The sequence below is a fragment of the Osmia lignaria genome, chromosome 2 (genome assembly GCF_051020975.1).
Source record: "Osmia lignaria lignaria isolate PbOS001 chromosome 2, iyOsmLign1, whole genome shotgun sequence".
In the NCBI taxonomy this organism is placed as follows: Eukaryota; Metazoa; Arthropoda; class Insecta; order Hymenoptera; family Megachilidae; genus Osmia; species Osmia lignaria.
The window spans coordinates 7,361,549-7,370,594 of record NC_135033.1 but is presented as its reverse complement, the minus strand read 5'-3'; the positions used below and the strand labels follow the sequence as shown (position 1 = coordinate 7,370,594).

The 9,046-nt window shown below is 31.4% G+C and overlaps 1 long non-coding RNA gene across 1 annotated transcript; it reads left to right on the top strand.

Moving 5' to 3' along the window:
* The first annotated feature begins 4,425 nt into the window (after positions 1 to 4,425).
* LOC117606941 (uncharacterized) lies at positions 4,426 to 6,762 on the top strand. Its single transcript, XR_004582097.2, has 4 exons — positions 4,426 to 4,922; positions 4,993 to 5,097; positions 5,409 to 5,883; positions 5,941 to 6,762. It is a non-coding gene; the product is annotated as an uncharacterized LOC117606941 (long non-coding RNA).
* The last annotated feature ends 2,284 nt before the right edge of the window (positions 6,763 to 9,046 follow it).

Genomic DNA, 9,046 nt, shown 5'->3' with positions numbered 1-9,046 from the left:
ATGACCAGAGCTAAATTAAAATTTCTGGAGCCTGAAACTATCAAGCTTTCGAGGGCTCCCTCGGTTCATAAACTTGGTTGAAACATTGAAGTTTATTCTAAATAAAATAACATTTAATCGTAAAGAAAGAGTACAGCAGTACAAAGAAGTTTCATTTCATATTTTTTGATATAATAAATGGAAAGCTTATAACGGGTCCTCTGGAAATTGGAACCCGGAGATGTGGACCCCCTTAGCGCACGTAACAGTCAAGCTATTCAACGTCATTATTAGAAATCATGAATCTAGCAATCATTTTTACATTCCAGTTTCTCTTTTTCAAACTCCAGAAATATTAATTGGCTCTCAATCGTGCCTTAGTAAAAATATTATTTTTTAAAAAGGCATTAAAAGTTAATGATTATATACAAGGCTCTATATTTCCAAGGTTAATATAGGGAAGAAGAAAAAATTCTGAATGACCTATTAATAATAGTAGCGCTAATTAACCTGTCTTTAAAATGATGCATAATCGTAGCAATTTGAACAAATGTTTTGGTAAATGTGTTAGGTTAATTATAAAGATTGAACTTGTTTAAAAGTGGCACATCAATAATAATTTCGATTCACCAGGTGTCTGTAAATAATCGTTTATAATAACCGCGACCAATCGATAGACGTTTAATCATTTACTTAGCAACCCACGTCACTTGCGAGATTAAGATTGCATAACTCGAAATCAAAGTGATTAAAGCATTACATTCACTATTTTCTTACACCGTTACATTTCATCATAACCTCAGACGTACACATTCTTTTGGTGAGTTAATAGTTTTACGCAACAACTAAAACATATTTTACCGTACTTAAAAGAAACATGCCCCGACAGGAAATTACTTGCATCGGGTATGTTGGTAGTATTTCCGGATGTACACCGGATTTGACTCGTCATTAAAGGTGAATAACCCTGTAAGACATTTGCATAGACTTTAGGTGAAAACGTACTATTCGAGGTAATGAATAACAAAGTCTCACACTATGGTATTCACATGATTATATGTAATTCATGTTAAATTTAAATTGTAGATTTTTTTTATTACACAACTGACCACATTTAAGCATTTTTTAGAAAGAAAAGAAAAAATAAATAGTAAGAAAATAATAGTAACTTTTTAAATTTAGAAAAATTCAAATTGTAATACACACTTTTTGAGCCTTAAAAATAAAAATGAATGATATCCTGAAAATTGATTATCTACCCTAAGTAGATAATTACACTAGAATAGAGGCGTTCATTCTAATCTTTTGCCTTCTTATCCATTTTTGTCAGAAAAGGTCGTAATATTAATAAAAGGCAATTAAATTTTATTGCAGCTATTTGATCATAGGAAAGAAGATTACAATATATTTAATCGGGTACTTTTGATCAAAATGGATACTTTTTAAGTTACTATAATTTTCATTTTACAATTTTAGAATTACACTTGCAATCTCTGAAAATGTGGAAAGTCTAAAGTATCGTTGAAAAAGTATTTTATATGCCTATAGCAACAAATGAAATTCTTACCTTTTTCAAGCTGATAAGATAAAGCGGATAAGCATGCATAAAACATAATTTACAATCGACGAATCGTAATGAAGGAAACAGTTTTACAATCGAAAACAGAAAATACGTTAATCTTGTAGATTATCTATCTTTGAGGTGTTCGATTATGTATTTGAACTTCATTCAAAGGAACTTTTTATAAACTGCTATACATTGAATGAAAATAATTTGAATTGTTAATTTAATGAATATAAAAAGCACCTATCAAATGGTAGAAATCCCAAAATAAGAATTTAGGTAAAATTACTTGAACAGTGTTATCGATTACCACTTATTCGTGTCTCCTATCATCTCGACCAGTGCATTGGTATAGCTAAGAGAATTCTTCGAGGTGGCTTCGAGTCTATGACTTATTGTTAGTCATATCGACCGACACTCGTCGTATATTTTCTGACCCAGAAAGAGAAGGAGAGTCGAGAGGCAAGTAATGAATCGACAGTCGAGTTAAACGACTAACACGTCTACTGGGAGACTGCTGGTAAGCATATTACCAATCGACGATTAGAGTAATATTGCAAGTCAAGTCATCGTTGTACAATCCATAATCGATGTCAAACATTTTTTTAATAGTATAAAATCTGTTACACAAGATCTGTTCATAATGGTTCATTAATTTTTTCTCTTGAACCATTTCATTTTCAATTTTTAATTTTTTTTTTCATTCTTTCTAATAATAATTAATTTGGAAATATTAATACTATACTTTTTGTTTAATTTATTATTTTCTACAAATTGTAGGTATATATTTAATAGTTAATATTCAGGTTCGTGATGTTCCTGTGTATAGTTTTTGTTGAATCAATTCAGATTGCAAATTAGTTTATTTCGGATTAATCATTTTCGAAATCTCATTAGTCATGAATCAATGAGAATAATTCTACATCATGAACGATTGCTTATGCCGTTTTGCACTGCAACCTTGATATGCAAGGCAAGTCACACAGGTGTTAGAATATCATTTCATGTAGCATTGAAGCCTATGTTTAATTTGTAGAGACGTTAATTACAGTTCATTTAAAATAATTTTAATAAAACTGATATTAACATTCTAACAAGATAAAAGTACACATAAATGGATATAAAATTGGACAAAAAGTTATACTTGTTTATTCGTTATATTCGTTAGTACGTATTAAAAAATTTTATAATTTATTCTATGAATAATTTTGAATTATAAAATGTAATTATATTTTCTTAGAATGAGACAATTACTGTCTCATAACCAACGTTTTCCTTTATAAACTACTATACTTATTATACTTTTGATTGTTCATTAAAAGTATATTATAGGAATATGAATAAATGTATCCTAATAACAGGCAGTTTACAAAAAGAAAAAAAAAATCATGAATTTCAGCAACCTACTTTTTACCTCTACATTGATATTTATTTATAATTTAACCACTTGTATCAGTACTTGGACAGATTGCCTAGGTAAGAGGGAAATCATTCCGAGCACACTTTTAACGTAGTGTCTTGGAGAGAGAGGAACCATTTAGGTAGAGGCACAGTAACTCTATAACATAAGCGTGCCAGTTGGTAGCAAATTTGCGGATGCGTGCAATTGGCATTGCCTATGTACCCTGTGGTATACCTATATGTTGGCAATGGCAAACCGACTGTCCAATCGGCAGCTATGAAGTAGTTAACTTAATATAGGAGCACTCGGAATATGTGCCATCGACGACCTCGAGGCCTTCCCTAGGTCAGTGCTAATTCTCCAGAACCGACCACCTCTTCCTAATTTCCGGTCAGCCTTCAAGACGTTGCCGACACATCGATGTGTATTCCCTTAACCGATGTCTCTTGGAAACGTACAAATGGAAAGTTCTGATTAATCACCGTTCATTCTATGAATCGATTTCCTATTAACGAAATTCTCAATAAAATACAAGTACGTCACCGCTTGTATAAATCTTTTTCCTGAAAAACATATCGTAAAAGTCCACTTTATGGAAATATTGATAATGTTAATTATTGCAGTAATTTATACTGTTGTATTTTCCCATCACTTTCCAAATAACAAGAATCTTTAAAAGAACCTTTATTGATGATTGACTACAAAGCACACTTGAATGTTACAACCAGCACAATTTTGTACGTGTTTCTCGAAGCATTATCTGTTTCGAAGAATCAGTAACAGAATCGTGTACTGTTACAAAAATGATTTTGTATATTTCTGCGGTCTGCCGTTCGTTGATTTTCACTTTCACTCGAATATTTCTTCACCATAACCGATTCGCAATCCGCACGCAGAGCATGATATCCGTGATATTTCAATCGTCCGATATTATCAACCACTGTACAGTTTGATTTAATGCGAACATCGCCTCCTAGAAATCTATCTTTCCCTCGTTGCGTCAAAAAGTCGCGTTGTTTAGTTCCAAGAATAATTCGCATTTGCTTAAGACCATTGTTGATATCGTTGTTATCAGAAAAGAAGTAACGTGAGCAATATCCGTTTGCAAGGAATTCAGTTCAGTAATTCGATTAACCCCTGTGCACCGTTTAAATTTTTATTACATTCGTATCGCAAAACAAGCAGACAAATAATATTTAACTCGATAAATATATCGGTCAAGCCTCTTTAATAAAAGTCAGTGGAATTCATATAAATAGAATGTTTTGTGAAGATAATAAATATTGAATTATTAATAAATGTACAAATTAACTCTGCGCCCTGTTTTCTTTTAATTGAAGATTTGTTTATAAAAAGTGATAATAATTCCAAATACTGAAATAATTGTTACCGTGTATGTATAAATATATATTCAAATTTGAAATAGTAATTAAATGAGTGATTATAATAGTAATTAGAGATAATACTAAAGGCACTGAATTAATTTGTACACCTAAAAAATGTCTTCATGAAACGATCGAAGTGATCGTGCATTCTTGCACACACGTATTCATACGTACACACGCACGAATGTAACGACAAAGTACGAAGTCGGTGCAAATTCATTACTTCAGATCGTTACCATGTGTTCTACCTTATCTGTCTGTAACTGTTTCTTGACACTTGGACGGTATTCTAATTCTTAATAATTAAAATTTTTAATATGTCTCATTTACAGTGAACGTGTTAACAGAAAAATTTGTAAAATACTACTAACCTACCAACGTTTACCCTATTTTAGCATGTTGTTCGAAAATGAATAACATAAATAGTTGTACCTATGCACAATATCATTATTAATGTGAATCAAGTTTTATGCGGTGTAACATTCCATCAACAGAAATTGCGGTCTTCAATTGCGGACACGTGTGTCGTTTCAACGCGGAACGTTCCTCGGCAAATGATCTAATTACGTAGCTGCTGAATTAAAACTGACCGGTAACGAATCACGTCACTAGTTAATGCGTTAATTAAATTTGATCAACAGCGATTTTGGTTTTTTTTTAAGGCAGCAATGAATGTAGTAACCATGAAGGGGAAAGATTGATAAAATTGCATCAATTGTTCATGATCGCATTAATATTCAAACGTCACGATATTTAACCATCAGGAGGTGAGTCCTTGGAGCAACGATAATTTAAGTTCAATTATAGACTCTATTTCGTTAACATTTTCTAATTTTAGTGTCTGATTTTAGTCGCAACATTGTTAAAGTCATGATTGACTTAGCTTCATTATTCGAGGGTTAAACAAATACTAGTTCAAAAGATAATTATTCAAAACGGTACTATTATTTCAAAATGCTTATTGCTCCAAAAACAATTCTGAATGTACTTGTTATTTTTAAAATTTATATGTATTACAGTGTGGTGATATTTACTATGGGAATGGTAGGATTATTAATCTTTATTTTTCCACTTCCAGATGATCTAATCATTGGCGTACCAAGGATTCTTTTGCAGGGGGAAGGGGCAGGTTCTTTAGAAATTTTGAAGTTTTAGAATCTTTGAATTTTGAAATTTTGGAAACATGAAATTTTTAAAGGCTAAGGATCTTGGAACTTTTAAATTTTCAAATTCTCAAATGATGAAGGTACCAGCCTTCAGTTTTTGGAGAACTAGAACCCCTCCGTCCCTACCCAGTTGCTTAAAAGTTATCTTCCATTGTTGTACCATTTGGTACGCTTATAAGTTCGATCTTCTAGACACGGTATTGGATTAACCTGAATTAATGAAATTGCCTCATCGGTCAGTGTCTACTTGGAAATTCCAAGTAGATCCTGAATGATTCAATGACGCTACAAAAACTTCATTAGTTATGATATTACCATAGTCATAAATTTGGATGAATCAACAAATTTCCTTACAATCAGGAAATAACATGTGTAATAGGACTAATTGTAAGTTTTGCTGCTGAAGTACGTAATTTTAAAATATGTAAGTACACTCTTTTGCAGGCGTCTTGAAAGTGAAAATATTTCGTTTGGTAAAAAGTTTTCAAGGACTTCGACTTTCGCTTTACTGATTTCATGTGACACATTTAATCATATCAATACAGCCGAAAATTCGAAGGTCTACTATAATATCGAAATGCTTCAGCTGTACGTAAATGGCAATGGAGAGTTAATTTTGGTCATTCAGATCGGAATTACCACGGAATACATTATAAGACCATTATCGCTCCTATATTATGAAGTGACACGTTTATCAGAAAAAGAAGACGTGTGTTTATTACAGTTTTCAATATTAAAATATCTTATCGATAATTAATCATTTTTTTCTACCATTCTCGGTAAAATAACCTTAAGAGAACATACGCCTACTAAGAGACTTAAAAATTTTTCATTTTCACTCAAAATGGTCTAATTCCTTAAATAGGAAAAAGAATGAAATATATTGGTAGAATATTTTTTAATTTGAACTTGAATTATTAATGCAATACTAATGCCATCCAAAAATCGTTGTTTTCTTCTTTACTACAATTATTAAGAATATAAATTAATTCGCTGCCTCTAGTATTACGCCTTCTTAATTACCAATTTAAATTTGAATATATTCCTGCGTTCGGTGTACTTGAAAAGTGGCGCGAAAACATGATGACGATAAAAATAACTTCAATAATTGAAGTTACCATGACTTTTTAAAAATAAGAAGAGGCACAGAATTAATTTGTGCACCTAATATTCGCGGCGTTGGTTATTGATGATCACCATATGGAAGTAAACGTGTTAATGATGGATTCCAAAATTTGATGATATCGATGGATTTTATAGATTATGTTGCGTAACAATTTTCAATGAATATTACCGGGTTAACTGGTTACAATTAGAAATATGTATGCGCGACCCGATGAAACAGTCCACGCGAAGGTATTACGTTACGCCTACGTAATAAACGGCGTTAACGCGAGAATGTTAAGAGTTAATGGGCCAACTTCCCGGACACGACGAGTTTCAACGGCTGTAGCGAATCCTCTGGCAATGACATTGCTGTCTGCCATGTCGACGACGCTGAACAATTTCTCTTTTTCATCTACAAGTATCGGTTATTTACTGTGAGTCACTAAAGTATTCGTATTTAACAATTTTTAACTAGACGTAATTGAAACCTCTTTAAAAAGAAATCTTTGTTTTTTCTATAGCCACTGGACATCGAACTAGAACCATTTAATTTTTTTCAATATTTTTCACGTTTTTCAATCAAATTGAAAAATTTGAAATTTATCAAATTGTAGTCCTTCTGATTTGTATTGCGTTAAAAATAAAAACATCGTTTGAAAAATTGCGATTCATTCTTAATTAATGAAAAATCTACAATTAATTAACTTCCGGTAAAACTTGATGCAATCATTTTTATGAATTCGTCAGAAATGATAATTAGTTATACCAGTTTTTAAATGAATATAGGAAAGAAGTACTAAACCCAATCGATAATTCAGCATAAGTATGCGGTCTTCCACATCACACGGTGAGGCAATATTTTTACGATTACCGTACCTCTAAGGCAGTTTCCATGGAATTCTTGTTCAAATAATTACAGCTGTTAAACGTCATTTACACGTACAGGTACACTCGTAATCAAATCAGGCTTCCTTCGGAAAAATGATGTCCGAAGTTCTCGTCTTTTATTTATCCTCTTTATTATCCCTTAATATTTATTTATCCCTCATATTTCTGATATATATTAAATTGTATAATATTTAATACTTAAAAATTATATTATTCTTTTTCTAAATTATTTTAATATAATATTAATATCATCAAAATAAAAATTTTAAAGATCTTGCTTTCCCTATATCGCCATTTTCCCTACGGAAATCTAATTTAATCGTGAGTGTACATATCTACAGTACTAATTTTATTATGTGTTTGCACCGTATTAGCAGTCCTAACATAAAGATATCAAATGATAAAATCTCGTTTCCACGGAGACTAGGTTCTGAATCATATTAAGATTATTGAACTTTGCTTTCCTATGTTCGCAAATAGCATTTAAATATAGTATCCATAGTTCATTGACGGTTTCGCCGTCTTGTAACCAAAAACGACTCATTCTTCTATTACGAAGAAAAGCTTATCAGGATAACAGACAATCTACTTTTCACAATAACTTACAATCTATATTATCTCTTACTTATTGACTGAGTGAAAATTTTTTAAACAATCTGCGGCAGGAACGAATTTTTAATCCTTGCCCAGCTAAAACCGGGTCAGTTTTGACCCAAAATAATATTTCATACATAATGATGAAATGAAAAAGACAGTTATTATATCAGCGAAATAAAAGGACATAAAAACATGATAACATTCAATAAATTTTTTTATACTCGTTGAATGAAGGTATTACTTCATTTGCAGATAAGAAATCTGATTTACAAGATTCTAAAAAACAGTCAAGATATAAGGCTGACTCATATAAAATTTCCAGTTACGAATGTTCGATTGCCTTTTATACTTAATTTAATCCAAATTTCATATTTTCATTACATCATTTATATTTTAAATTGCATTTAATTTATATGTAAAGTATAAGTTATAGTAAATTATTTACTATAATTTATATATAGAATTATATTTTAAATCATTTTAAATAATTTAATTGTTCGATTAATTATTACGGATCATTGATAACCTATATGAATTGAATTTATAGCATAACTAAACGCCTCTAAGTAAATGTGACCTCGTGATTAATTTAATTACACCTAGTTTATGGTATACGGTTACAGGAAACGGATAAGTTATCCTACTTTCTGACGACATTGAGGGACAAGCAGAGTTAGCAAAGAATCTGTAAAGACAGTTGAGTCAAAGTTGATTTGACAGTAAACGGAGCCCTTGGTAGAACTTGTCACATCAAATTACGCTTTAGACCTATGAATATCGATGACAACCGAGGAACTAGCTTAAATAATGCTCGCACAGCAAACGATGATTTGCGAATAAATACTGTAACGTATCCATTCGTAAAAACTGTAAGCGGTGTTGCTGTGCTGTTGTAAGCCGATCCACCATACTTGTAACCACTGTCTGAGAGCAGCTGTTTGTAAATAATCCTTTCTGA